This window comes from Ixodes scapularis, unplaced genomic scaffold, assembly GCF_016920785.2.
Source record: "Ixodes scapularis isolate PalLabHiFi unplaced genomic scaffold, ASM1692078v2 PGA_scaffold0__279_contigs__length_252992795, whole genome shotgun sequence".
In the NCBI taxonomy this organism is placed as follows: Eukaryota; Metazoa; Arthropoda; class Arachnida; order Ixodida; family Ixodidae; genus Ixodes; species Ixodes scapularis.
In genome coordinates this window covers 63,163,685-63,178,682 of record NW_024609835.1, presented here as the reverse complement: position 1 = coordinate 63,178,682, position 14,998 = coordinate 63,163,685, and the positions used below count along the sequence as shown (strand labels likewise).

The window sequence follows — 14,998 nt, the reverse complement described above, 5'->3', positions numbered from 1 at the left end:
TTCAGCAAACGCCATTCCGTAAAAGCGTCATAATTTAGCAGCGACATCTGGTGACGACTGGATCGAGGTTGTCTATTCCGACAAGAAAGTAAAGTCACCGCCACCTGATTCGATCCTGCGAGAATGTTCTGGAACTATATAGAAGACCCAACAACGAGCGCCGTCTGTTAGACCTTAGATTCGGCTGCCGAGTTTGTAAGAATTTGATCACAAGGTGGCCATAAAGCCCAAGCAACCGATCGATCTCAAAGAGTACCGCACGTTCATCGAAAAAGCGGTTCAAAGGCACTCAGCGAGGGGAACAGCGAATCGAGAGTGATTGTAAGACTCTTAGAAGCTCAAATTCGCATCATGGCAGCAACCAATGACTGTGAAGAAGCAAATAAGATTGCCAACGTACAGCAACTCAAGATCCAAAAACGTGCTGCTCCAAGTAAAAGCCCATCATGTGGTTCCTCAAGAATCTACGTGCGGAGGCGTCATCTTGGGTGTTGAGATCTTTATCACGGACGAAGAAATCTGTAGATTCACGCGAGCTCCACCTGGCTACAAGATTCTCAACACCAGAAGAGTGGGTACGTCAAAAGCTGTTGTCATCACTTTCAAGAGTAAAGAAGTGACAAAATCCATCGAATTCAACTGGAACCAAATACCTTGCTTTGTGTATAAGAAGACCAAAGCGGCTTGCCTGAACTGCGGCGAAGTCGGACACAGAGCTGGGTGCTGTCCCAAACCCCGAGGGTACGCATGGACCATGTGTGGCATTCCAAACACTATAGGATCACACGAGTGCGCACTTAAATGCGCTTTATTTGTTGGACCTTATTGCACCTACGACAAGACCTACAAGGAAAAGTTCTACACCCCAACCACCAGCCACATTTCGTTCACTGCGACGGCGCAAAAGAGGGGAAAAAGAACAGAGAAGAAACCAAAACCATCGCTGCCAGGGGTCAGTCTCGTTCCCAGTCGAGAAACCATTCCACGAGTAGGACCAAAACTAACGCATGGAGCAAACCTCTGAATAGACCGCGAAGCAGCTCGAGGTCTAGAAGAGTGCTCTGACAACCGACCATAAGGTGGAGGAGGCTGTGGTTGCCAGCATTAAGCCTCGACAGAAAAAAGAACAAAAAGGAGACGGCAACAAAGGTCAAAAGGATCAGTAACAATGATGACGACCTTCCCTCCTTTACTGGCAGTGGTAAACAAAGCATAAGAAAAGAGGTTCGACAACTCAAGGAGGAATTTATTGCATTAAAAAAAAACTGAAAAGAAGAGCATGTTGGAGAGCAACGTTTACAAGAAGGCCCACATGAACCTCAAGACAGAACTTGCTCAAACGTTTGAAGACGTGATTCACAAGAATTATGACATTCAGAAGCCCTTAACTGCAATAGAAGGAAGGCTCGAAAGCTGGAACGCAATAATCGAGAACTTTTTTCAATCTCAGATCCATAAACGAAAAAAAGCCGGAGGCGAAGAAATTGAGTCCAGTGACTCAACTCACTAGATCTCAATGGCTACGCAACTCAAGATTTGGCAATGGAACCTGTGAGATTTTGCTACCAACACAGGCACCGATAAAGTAACCAAAGGGTTATCTCAACATCGGCGGCGATCTGAAAGAAGACGTCAAACGTGGCAGCGCGGTCCCTACACCTCCGCGGCAATGTAGACGACATTTAGGGCTACATTACAGCGGGTCGGTTCGATAGATGAACTCCGTCGGTGCCAATGATCGACTACCTTGTCTCGCTCTCTCGAATATAGCGGAAGAGAAGACACACGTACCAGAGTAGGACAGAGTCCAAGAGCATTTATTAACATAGTCTTCTAAATGAACTACAATGTCTCCATCCAAAATGCCCCCTGCGCCGGCAAGGGAAGAAAAGGTTCTTACCAGCCAGACACGAGGTTCCGGAGAGCCAAGATGGGGGAAGCGTCGGAAAAGTTGCCGACACCCGTCCTATCTCTTTTGCGGTCACCGGACGAGTCCCTCTCCTGAAAGCGGCAAATGTAGAGGCGAAAGCCTTCTCGCCTGTCAGCAGTGATTCGCATCCGACCGGGGAAATGAAAAAAGCTCCCCCCGGGTCAGAGTGAGACGAGGGCGCTCCAAGACAGGGAGCTCTCCGCTTCACGAACAGGTCGGAGCTCATGGCGAAGGCGGCCGAGCGTTCCGACCCGCGGCCGTTATCACAGCCATCAGGGAAGGGAAACCACATTAATCTCCACATCATGCAGGAGCCTCCGTCGCAAGCAATCCAGCCTCAGCTTGCTGGCGACGGAAAATCAACCTGTGGTCATTACGCTTCAAGAACAAGGTATAAATTCGGCAAAATTAAAGGACTACACCATATTTGAAGAAGATTCCTACGATTGCATTCTGGTTCATAAGAACTTTACTGGGACGAAACACCGTGCTTCCAACCAATACTCCTCATAATTGCATGGTTACCTTGATTCTACGAAGAAAGCAGAAGAAGAATGCCTTTCACGTACTGAACGTCTACAGCAATCCCAAATCGCCAAGAGACTCCGTGCAAAAGCTCTTCAAAGACGCCCTCAGGATTTTCGGACATGATCCGATAATCCTTGGTGGAGATTTCAACGCAGCACACACTATCTGGGGGTACCGTTACACGACACCCAAGGGCAAGGGGATATTCAATACCATGTATTGAGAAGGACTCACCTTACTGACGGGCCCCACCTCACCGACGAGGACGGGCACGAGCTCGTGCAGGGACACCTGCCCGGACCATACTTTCGTCAAGAACGTCAAAGACGCAGTGGGAGAATAGTAACGAAAATCTCGGCAATAACCACTTTACCCTGAAGACGACGGCCACCTGCACCTCAGTCATGCCCAGGAAGCTCGGTCAAGTTAAAATCATAGAGTGGGACAAGTGGCGCGAGCACAGAGGTGTCTCCACTAGCACCATTGAGGACATCAAGTCTTGGACCAGGGAAGCCGTCAGCAGCCCGGCAGCCCATACCAAAGTCCTCACGGTGCGCGAGGAGACACCTTGTGCAGATCCACATCTCCTCCATCTGTGGGACGCCAGACGGTCACTCACCAAGAAGCAACGCCTCAACAGGAAGCTAAAGATAAACATCCAGGAGATTAGCCGCAAGGCAGAGGTGTACGCCGTGGAGCTCACCAAGCAAAACTGGTACAATGTGTGCGACAGCATCCAGGGTTACTCAGCTCGGCGTGCACGTTAAAATTCCTCAGGGCAGCACTGTACCCCAAGAACACAAAAACGGCCACCTGTAAACGAATCTCCGAACTCGTGTTCAAGAGCCCTCTCGCCATACACGAAATGTTTGAGAAGCTGGCAAGCAAACAGTTGTGCATCGAACTATCTGAAGCGCAAAAGGACTACCATGGGCGAGCCAACCCTGCACTGGACGAGCCCATCACCGTCTGGGAGCTTGAATACGAGTTGACCAAGATGAAGAAAACGGCGGCCCCAGGCCCCGACTTCATCACGGCCAAACTGCTCTACAACATGGACGACCAGTCCACTAAGAAACTAGTGGACCATTAAAACGGCAACTACTGGTCTAAAGGCGAGTGCCCCAAGCCTTAAAAGGAGGGTGACGTCAGACCCATACCCAAGCCCAAAAAGGACCTAAGTTTCAACAACCTTCGACCAATATCTCTGACCTCGTGCCTTGGCAAAGCCTTCAAGCGCATCATCAACTCGAGGCTGGTGGAGCACGTGGAGAATCAAGGACTGCTGTCACACACACAGTTTGGCTTTCGTCCGCACGTGTTCTCCCAAGACATACTACTCTGGCTCTACAAGGACTTTCAGGAGAGACTATTAAGGACGCAGACCAGAGCAGTCCTTGCCCTGGACCTCAAAGGTGCTTTCGACAACGTCACACACGAGAGTGTTCTGTGAGGTCTGGCGAGCATCGACTGTGGCCAGAAGACCTATGGCTACCTCAAGAGCTTCTTGACGGACAGGACTGTCATCCTGAACATCGGGAGTCACACATCGGAACCGTACCAGTTAGAGCCCAGGGGGACCCCTCAGGGCGCAGTTCTGTCGCCACTACTCTTTAATCTCGCACTCAAGGGACAACCAGAGATCCTTAACAGCCTTTACGGAATCGAATACGCCATCTACGTCGACGACATCACCATCTGGTGCAAGTCTGGAAGCGACGCCCAGGTCGAAGAAAGGCTCCGGTGGGCAGCGAATGCCGTGCCCTCGCACGCTAGAGACTGCGGCCTTCAATACCCCCCTTAAAAGTCAGGACTGCTGTTGTACAAAAACCCGTACAGCAGAAAACCACCTGCAGACCTGAACATCTACATCGACGGAAAGAAGTACCCAAGCCCAAGGAGGTGAGGATCCTCGGCCAGATTCTCACCCAGTCGGTAAGAAATCTTAGCACCATCAACAAGCTCACCACTTCCACGACGCATGTCGCCGGGACGCCGAGGAGAATCAGGAAGCAGCGGTACGAACTCAAAGAGAAGGAGGCTATAGAGCTGGGTTCTTGTGGTGTCTCGGGTCATGTACGCCACCCCGTACCGGAGACTCACTCAGACCGAAGTCAACAAGCTCAATGTCATCATTCGAAGAGCTTTCAAGTGCGTCCTTGGAATACCAGAGTACGTGGCCATGAATGACATGCTCAGCACGTGCCTCTACAACACCATCGAGGAACTCTGGGAAGCCCAGCGGATATTCCAAATCAAGCGCCTCAGCGGAACAACGAACGGAAGATGGCTCCTAGAGGGGCTGCAGTTGACCACACCGGGTGGCATATTACACCAAGAACCGAAACAAGAACTAACACCAACTGTACGAGGCAAGATCACGGTCTAGAAGATCCCAAGGAACATGAACTCGGAAAGGAACGCCCGCAAAAGAAGAGTTCATGCACAGACCATATCCAGGATATGGCGCAAGTAGCCCGAAACTCTGTACTCCGACGCGGCCATCCTACTAAGAGGCAACACCGCCACCCTGGCCGTGGCCGATCCTCCTAGCAACGTGGTGAGGACGGCGTCGGTCTACACGACTCTCACAGAACACGCAGAAGAAGCCGCAATTGCTATGGTTGCCACAGGGACCAAACAAGACCACATCACCGTCATCACAGAGTCGCAACGGGAGTGCCGCAGCTTTGCTAAAGGTGAAATAGGCGAACAGGCAGCGAGAATTCCCTCCAAGGCGCAGTTTACGAGCATAAAGATCGTCTGGGCACCAGGTCACGCGGGTATTAAGGGAAACGAGGCGGCAAACACCGTAGCCCGAGCCTTTCATTCGAAACGGGACTCGTCCGCACCTCAACCAAACTCCGCTGACCCCAACATGAAGTAAAACAAATACTTGAAGACAATCAGGTAAGTCAGGATGACTCTTCCAGCGCCACCTTCGACGTTCACCGAGGAGGAGGAGTCACCTCTATACAAGACTGGAGACAGGAACCATGAAGACGCCAATGAAGCTGCATCAATGGCAACCCCAACTCCATTCTTCACCAACTTGCTCCTTTTGCAGGTGGAAAGGGGGGGACCTGTACCACTTGATGTTGGTGTGCAAGCGCATTAAACGTTTGGATCCGATTCCGAAACCGACAAGGGACAGCTGGAACGCGGCCCTCCGCAGGAGCGATCCCTGAAACCCAACATTGGTTAGTAGGGAGAGCGACGGTGGTGCAAGCCGCGATTGGAGCCCCGGTCTAGATGCACCCAGTCAGAACTGATTCTTCTATCAAGATCACCTATCTGTTTCTAGTCCCCCTGTCTCCTTCTTTTCATAAAACAAAAGATGTTTTCAACAACAACAACGAAGCACACTTCATCAGCTTCTTATAAAAACGCTAGCAATGCTTGCCTTTCGGCTTTTCATAGTTATTGTTTTCTTTCTCACACTTATCGTTCGTGCGCAACATGAGCGAGCGTTATAATCTTCACAAATCCACAGCCCACTGTACAGCCTCCACAACTAAAAATGGGCGCGTTCGTGCATCCGGAAATAAAGGAGAGCACGCGCTTTACGCACGAAGGCTGAACATGGCCCCGGCCTGCAAGATGCTTTACACACGCGCCTGATTACATCCGACGTTGCTGACCTTCTCGTGTCTTACCGAGAAATCGAGCCACTGAAACGGGCATCGACGAGCCTCCACAAAGGCCAATGCTGGGGAGAAAGACATAGTAGAATCTAGAAAGACACTAATCTGGCCTGCTATGGTAAGGAGATACAAAACGGAAGGTCGGTTATGGCGGTGTCCATGCACAGATGCTACATCGCGTCTATCTCTTGGGACAACTTTCTGAAGCTTTTACGAAGAAGCAAAGAAATGCGCATGTACAGCTTTGAGCGGCGCTCAAGCTGCGCGAGTGCACGGGCGCCGATAGCTTTGGCTTTATAACCACGAAAAGTTGCGCCAAGGAAACAGTGCAAGGCACGAGCCGCTTGCTCGTGCCACATAATGTGGCCAAAATCGGTTTGTAGAAAAACGGCCAGAATATGCCTTTAGCCCAATTATCCAAACATCAAAGAAAATGCCGGAAACGTAGGCAAACGCGATGCACGCGCTGGCATTCGGAGCATAAGAAATCGAAAAGAAACATTTAAAGAAAATGTCACTTTTCACGAGCGTTTCTAACAACGCCTTACTTGTAATTCGTATGCTTTACACAGGAAAGATAGGTGCTTGCAGCACGTCTACCTTTGTCCTCAATTTTCTTTGGTGCTTCGATAATTTAGCAAAAACAAAATCGGTCTGAAAACTGTATCGATGCATGTATGACGTAGTGATGCCAAGGCAACTCGCAATGGCTTCGACGTCCCGCGCCTACATTTCAATTTCAAGAGGTCACCACGGCCGATGCATCGAGCTATTAGCAATTAACCATTCCAGCCAATTCAGCCCCACGTGACTTCGAGCTCCAGAAATCACATGAGAAAAAAACGCTGTGTGTGTGTTTATACAGCCAAGAACATGATCTGCGTCAACGGACGACGAGTCTCCCAGCTGTAGATGAGAAATTAAGGCAGTGCAGTGCAACCTCTAGCCTGGAGTCTTTAAGGTACATCATGCAGTAGTGATACCCAACCGCACGCCGGTACTATGGCCATCCAGATTGAAACGGGCAGGGGTGGTGATTGAGCCCAGGGTAGCTAAACTCGTCGAGCACAACTTTGTGTCCGAAAGTTGCCGAACGCGCTAATTGGACTCTCGCGACGCTGACGTCAAGCCGAGCGAGGTGCCAATCATCCAAGCTCTCTCGGTGCTCAAATTCCAGCGAGAATGTAAAACACATAGTCGTAGCGACCTCCATCGAAGCGCGTGCGAGAAACACCGTGGTGCCGCCGATTGAACGGCTGCACTGGTGACGTCTCGCCCGAGTGTCCCTACACCGCTACGCCGCGTTAGAGTCAATGATGCGTAGATTGTACCTAGGCGGCCGGTAAATACTCTGAATTTCTCGTCGTAAGATTGTCGTTTGTGGAAGTTATTGGTGACGACAAAGTGACGTTTCACAACTTTGGGAAGGAGTTATTTGTGGCCAAAATCTTCGCTTCGGAACCGAGGCGAAGATTGAACTTTGCGATGTTGTGGAGCCGTGCGCTGTGTACGCGGGCGGCTTTATTGAGCTCATCTTCCGCCACTGTCAACAACGCCACCGGGGTCACCAACAGGCGGTTTGTGTAGAGAGGTCAATAATAGACAGTTTTAGTATAGCGTTGCTGGCTCTTACGTACGCAATACGCAATAGTATAGCGTACGCTAAAAATTACCTGCTCGGACCGAATTTAGTTGTGCGTTACGTTTTCGAGTGAACACCGCGCATGATCTTGATTAGATTTGCTACAGTTGCAGAATTCTGCGTGCTTATAGCGCAACCACGCTCTTAAAAAAAAAATATTGAAAATGAAAACGTGTCCAATGATTTTATTTCAAATTAAACCAAGCCGCAGCTGCCTCGTCAAGCGCGCTTTTCTGCGGGGTACAGAGGCTACGAGTAAAGGCCGGTTCAGACACTTGCCTTTGAGTGCGTTTGACTGCGTTGAGTCGAGAACCGAAAGCGAGTCACCGGCACATCTGTGCTTCGTGTGAAGCCTGCAATCCAATTCAAAGAATCATCTTAGCACGTGATATAAGTAGCAGGGATGTCCTGGTTTCTCGCTGCCGCAACGCAGTCAAACGCAGTCAAGCGCAACTGTCTGAACCAGGCTTAAGAGTGCGTAGCCAAATTCGATCACGGAGCCTCCGTCAATCTTCCCTTTGAAACGGCACCTTTTATCAATGCTATCACGGAATGAAATTCATGACCTACTGATGTCCAGTACATAGCGAGAACTTCGGCGATTTCTTTTAGAGTCGCTCGCCCGTCGGCGATGAACTGTGCGAATTGGCTTAGCGTTGAGCAGCTCGCAGCGCGCTGACGCACATTCCAAGCGGCGAACATTTTCACAGTGCACTCCTTCAGCTGCACGCCGATCTGATTCGACCGCAGTAGGTCCCGGAAAGAATTGCCGAGCTGAACACCACGCAATTTCACGTAACACAGAACTTCGAAAACACCACGTCGCCTTTGTTGCGCCAGTCGAGGTAACCGCCATCTTGAAACTGGCGCTCTCGTTGAGTCCGAGATCTCTCGAGAACGTCCCGCAGAGCCCGCTAGCCCGCCACGCAAAATCCCCAGCGTTGCGTGCGTACGCAATACGCTAGCTCTTCTATTGCGTTCTGCGCACGCGCACTCCCGACCCGCAATTTTATTGCGTACGCAAGGCTTTAGCGTACGATCCACTAAAACTGTCTATTGTCTGAGAGATGAGGGGAAACGATGGATAAAAAAAAAAAAAAGCCGAAGGGGAAATAAAAAAAAAATAAAGACGTTTACAAATCTTTGTAATGCGAAATTAGAGCTCAACTCTTGAGGAGGAATAAGGAAGGGTACGGAGGGGAGGGTGTGCCCCTCCTCCCCTCTTCCACTCCTCCCCTCCTCCTCCCATTCAGTATCTCCGCTACATTTAGCAGGGAAAGGACATCACATGACAATCTAGTGGAGAAGTGAATTGGCGTTGAAGTCACGTTGCTGGGAATTGAATTGGTGTTTAGGTCATGTGACGTCAATTTCGCGCTAAATTTAGCGGGCCGGTTACGCCGACGGCGACGCCCACGCCGCGAAACCCGGAAACGGGCGCCGAAGAGCTGCGCTCTAAAGAAAGAATTAAGGTACGACAAACACACACACACACACGCACAAACAAATAGGAGTCTTAAAAAGGACCGTGGAAATTGTTCGGGATAGAGAGAGAGAGAGAGAGGAGGTGATGGTGGTGAAGAAGGTGGATATTCCTTTCCCCTAATATTTTGTTATAACTCTCTGAAACGCTATGGTGGTTCGGGGCTGGGGCGATACCCCCCCCCCCCCCCCTTCCACCCTTATGCCCTTTGCCCCCTCTTTCGACGCAACTGGGGGAGGGGGGGCTAAATCCCCCCCTCCCCATCCTCGTGTTTCCACGGCCCTGCTTAGAGGTGTTCCAATGAGCAATGACGAGGAACAGCACAGCCCGCGATTTTCGAAATAACGGTTCAAGAGATTCTGGAATTAAAACGGCTTGTGTTCCACGAACTCAAGAGTGGCCATGACAGACTTTCAAGCGAAAGACTCGTGCCAGGGCACATATATAGTGTGCGGGCGCGTTCAGTGACGTCATTTTATAGTTGATACCTTCGACGATCGAGTCAGGATTATCAGTTGGGAACGACAAATTTAATGGTGCGTGTTCAAATCGACAATGTCAAGTTTAGTGTCCTTGCGTTCTCGAAGCATCACCGCCAATATTAACAACCTGCCATTACTTTTATTTCCATATTTCCGTTGATAAACATACTTAATCCCAAACTGACTGATTTTCGAATGTCTACCATAAAATGATTTTATCCTGCCGATGAAGGGACAACTGCCCGGAGGCGAAATTCGCCCGAAAGTGGACAACGGCAGTCGGCTGGTTGTGACCTAGCCACGTCGAGCTACACTTTAGCCAGATTCCGCGATAAATCAAAGGAACGGCAGGGACGCTTTTTAGTAAATTCTGCTTTATCGGCGGAAATAAGAACGATACCAGACTATCAACTTCGACGGTGTTGATTTTAAAATGCAATTCCCAAGCATCCATCGTGCTTTTTAGAGACCATCAAACATGACGGTCGCAGCTGATAATCTTTGTTGTGACGTCACACGTATGAGCCACGGTCGTCTCCGCGCGCTCTCTAGTGCTGTTCTTGTTCGGTGCCTAGGGAGGCGTAGGGATTTTTCGTCCCCTCAACAAAAAACGTCATGAAGACAGACGGATCTGCGTTTTTGAGAGAAAAGAAAACTTCGCAGCAATCTTTCGGCTCCTCCCCCCACTATGTCATAACACAAGGAATATTTTTGTTGACGAGTTTAGCGACCCAGGACTCTGGATTCTGCAGCGCGTGATTTCGCTCCACGTGCTCCGAGCCGACGTGCGCTAGCTCCATCGGCCACCGTTCCCCCCTCAAAGCAAGAAGTCACAAATTCTCATTGCTGGAGTGACTCCAACGGCTTGTAGTGTCTCCTTGATACATCCCAGCTATTCTCCTGGCCCTTCTTTCTCTATATGTATGCATTTTGCATGGACTGTTGGATCCCTCGGCTGGAGCACGTATGCTATATTCAAGGCTCAGTTATGGTGGACTAGTTCATCATAGCTCAATTCCACTAGAAGTGCGAGCGAAGCTGAAGACACGAGTGCATTGTTTTTATTGCTGCACCCACGTCACACCAGCTGCCATCGGGGTAGCTTTGCAAGCAAACATGTATTTTTTTCAGTGTATATTTTAACAGCCTTTTTTAATTTTTTGTTTTGTTTTTAAGAACACGTTTGAATGTCATCATCAAGACGTTACTTGAGATCCATGTATAGCGCCAACTCGGCCGCACTTTTGTCTCCTTGCATTTTCAATTTGCGCCGCCGTAGTATCAAAGAAATGAGTATTCGCGGTGAGAAGCTCGCTAGGGGCGCTCCTGTTTTCCTCACTATGGGTAGTGCACGTGGTACCCACGCGATTATGTTTTAATTTTCCTAGGGCATAGAAGCCTGGCATTGCACGTGCTTGCACCAGCAAAGGAAGTTAGAGTGTACTCAACCTGATCAGTTGTGAAAAAAATTCCACCAGGGCCGGTTTGCTTTTATCATAGCCGCGGCCGCGGTTGCGGCCAAGAGGGATTTTTATGTCACGCGACCAGATCCATGGGGACATGGAAGTACATTGCGTCCCTGCCTGATGGCAGAGAAATTCGTTTCGCTTCGAGCACAAAAGTTAAATTTTGCTCGCATTAACTGACCGCAGAAGCTTTCAACTCGACTCCAAATAATCGCCCCCTTACACTTTAAGAGTGGCAGGTAATGTTAGGGCCAAGAAAGGTTAATACGAGCCAAAACAGAAGCAAAATCAGGCGTTATAAAGCGGTGGTGTTATATTTATGTAAGGAGTCTGCGAGAAAACCGAATCCTGGTTTTTGCACCTCAAAAATAACCAAGACATCGCGGAGAGCTCAAACTCCGTCAGAACGTAGCCGCCGGCCGTTCGAGCAAGATGACAAAGTTTAAGCACCAACCGTCATCGTATTCAAAGGTTATGTGATTTTATAAAATTTTCATGTAGAAAATGAGGTCCATTTTCGCCCGTTTTATGTTTTTTGGCGCTATAGAGCTCCATGCATTCTAGAGCTGAGTTGGCCACCATTTTTCCATTGAGATGTTCAGAAAATGAATTATACCATTTACAATTTTATACAAATATGTCAGTTCACGAATTGTTCTCCTGTTGTGCAGCGAGTCTAACTTCACGACTTCACAAATCCTCTCACAACTATAGAAATAATCCGGTTGAAAACAAGGATCAAACAAAACACTAACAAACCTACGTTGAACACTCTCAATTAAACCTGAATTTGTCACTCCAATACAGTTCCAGACAACTGGGGCATATTCAACACGACTACGCACCAGTGAAGAAAACAAACGTAAAATAAAAAGTGGTTCAGAAAAATTGCGTGTCACTCGTGTAATTGCTCCCAGCACTCTAAAGGAAGCATTCGTAATTGTGGTCACGTGATGGTTGAAATTAATTGCAGGATCCATAAAAACGCCTAGATCACGCATGACGTCAACGCGAGTAATATTGGTGGAATCTAATACATAGGGAAAATTTGGAATTTCACGCTTCCTAGAAAAGGACATAACTTTCGTCTTTGACTTACTTAAGAGTAGATCGTTTGAAAAAAACCAAGCCGAAATAGAATCCATATCGCGCTAAATACATTAACAATCGTCAACCGTTTTAACCACTGTAAACAACTTAATATCATCAGCAAATAACAAAACCGCATGTGTTTAATACAGGAAGTTAGATCATTTACAAAAACTAAAAAACCGCAAATGACCGATGTTACTGCGTTGAGGAACCCCAGAAGTAGATAAAAAAGGAGCAGATAATCGGCCGGATACTCGCACAAAGTTCAGCCGATGAGATAAGTAGCTATCGAGGAGACGACAGTACTTAAGGGACAGACCGTAACTACAGAGTTTACTCAACAGTAATCAGTGATTAACTTTGTCAAAACCTTTGCTTATATCAAAGTAGACTACATCCGCTTGTCCTCCGCTATGGACAGATGGTACAATCTGATGTAGGAAGGAACACGGGTTTTTTTCTGTGGAGCGGCCTTTTATGAAACCATGTTGCTCAGGAATAATCTTCCGACAAAAATATGCGTAAAGGCGGGTGTGCAAAACAATTTCATAAACTTTAGAAAAACTACAAAGGAGGCAGACTGGCCTGTAGTTGTTAACCATGGATCGATCACCCGATTTATGTAATGCAATAACAACAGAGCGCTTCCAAGCGGAGGGAAAGGTTTCAGATGCAAGTGATAAGTTGAAGATATGAACAAAAACTGGACAAAGGAGTGGAGCACAACCTTTTATTATGAAGCTGGGAATTCCATCTATTCCCGTAGATAACTTTGGTTTCAATTTTTTAATTGCCTCCAAGACTTCAGATTCATTAATTGGAGCCACAGTCAAAAAATCCACGCAGTTTATATTCGAGCTAGGCATTAGGCCATTATTTGTACTGAAAGAAGCACTAAAGTGGCGCGCAAAAATATTAGCTACATCAACAGGGTCAGAGACGCAATCCTCAATATCTCGCGACGTGATCGTGGTGACATTCTCTTTGATGCTCTCTTTGACAAACTTTCACATACACTGTGGCTGTGTGCTCAATGATTGCTCGGCGATGTCAGCATGTTGTTGTTCGTCTCGCTTAAACAATTGTTTCGCCTCTGCACGACATTGACTAAATCTCGTGTACCAAACGACATTGCAAGTTTTTTTGTACAGGCAATGATAGTGTAGCTTGCGCCTTAAGCAATGTCTTAGTTCCTTCGAGAACCATATGGGATAGCCACTTTTATGAGACACCCTCTTTGGTATAAAGAGTCGCATGCTTTTCTGGACAATAGTCGAAAGGGTGGAAGTTGATGATTCAACACACTGATCAGCTAGAAATTACTCCAGTCATAGTCCCGAAGATATTGATACAATGAATAGTAATCACCGTTGGAGTAGGAAAACCATGATTGTGAATGGAAAATTCGCTTGGCAAGTGGGAAGAAAAATGATACAATAAAAGGTTGATGATAGTTATCCACGCGAGATAGCGGAGCTTTGGCAAGACTGATATCAACAGCCGAAGTGACCAGAGCAAGGTCAAGTATGTTTCTACAACAGTTGCGTAGAGTATTACGCTGTTCAAAACCATTGAAATGAACGAAGTCTAACAGACAAAGTAGCTTCAACCTTGTGTTCGTATGACTAACTAAAAAGCTGCCTGACTCCCAATCGTAACCAGGAAGGTTGAAATCGCCATACATGTGCACTCGAAATTTAGAGAAGTCAATTCTTTCTTCCAGGAAGTTGATATGTTCACAGAAAATAATGTGATCAAACATCGGCGGAAAATAGTAATTGCCAATGAGAAAGTTTCTACCATCGGTCGACAGTACTTCAATCCACACGCTTTCAGGATAGCACTCGAGATCGCTCCTCCGATGAACTTTCAAGCTCCTATCTGCAGCAATCAAGACACCTCCCCCCAAGCTCTTTCCCGTTTTCACATAGTCACGATCACGTCCATATACTTCATACTTGGGTGGAAAATAATTAAAACTAGAAATTACATCTACAAGCCAAGCTTCTGTTAGGCATATGATTGAATACGTGCTTGAGATAGCCTCCGATAAAAACTCGGCGCCCTAAGTCCTCAAACCACGCACATTCTGATAATAAATGGTACACTCATCATGCATCTTCTTTGTTTCTCCTCAACAACCCAAGACAGCCAATGGTCCACACACTCGCCCTCATCTTAAGCCCGACAATAAAAAGCATTAATACAATGCTTTACAGTTACCACCTACACCTGTCTGCCTAGATGTTTTAAGTTCTAAGGAGTCGGCACCTAAGCGCTGACGGAGCAATATTATGCCACGCCAACAAATACGACTCCACCGCCCCCCTCCCCCCCCCCCCCTCATCCCCAAACACAAGGACAATAGATATGTTTGGTTGCGAACCAGGTATTACCGACCAGATTAATTCTGAACAAGTTCAAGAGATTTCTTACAGATAAAATTCGCTGATCAGCCGATCCCCAAGCAAACAAGATGATGAAGAATGCATTTGTAACGAACAATTTTGTCAAGTTTTTTGCTTGCCTTCCTCACTTAATGTTTTTATACCTGCGAAATCTTGCAGAGGCCTTGATAAAAGTGACACACGTATAAATCTGTGAACATATTCTTACAAGATAAAGTCTGTGAAATCAAACGTGGTTCTTGCGAATGGCGGATGAGAACCTCCAAAATGTTTTACGACATTGAGCTAAGGGCTTAAATGTGAATGTTTTCATTTTGGCAAGC

The 14,998-nt window shown here is 47.7% G+C and overlaps 1 pseudogene; it reads left to right on the top strand.

Annotated features, from left to right (window-relative positions):
* Positions 1-4,532: 4,532 nt before the first annotated feature.
* Positions 4,533-5,710, top strand: LOC115314799 (annotated as a pseudogene).
* The last annotated feature ends 9,288 nt before the right edge of the window (positions 5,711-14,998 follow it).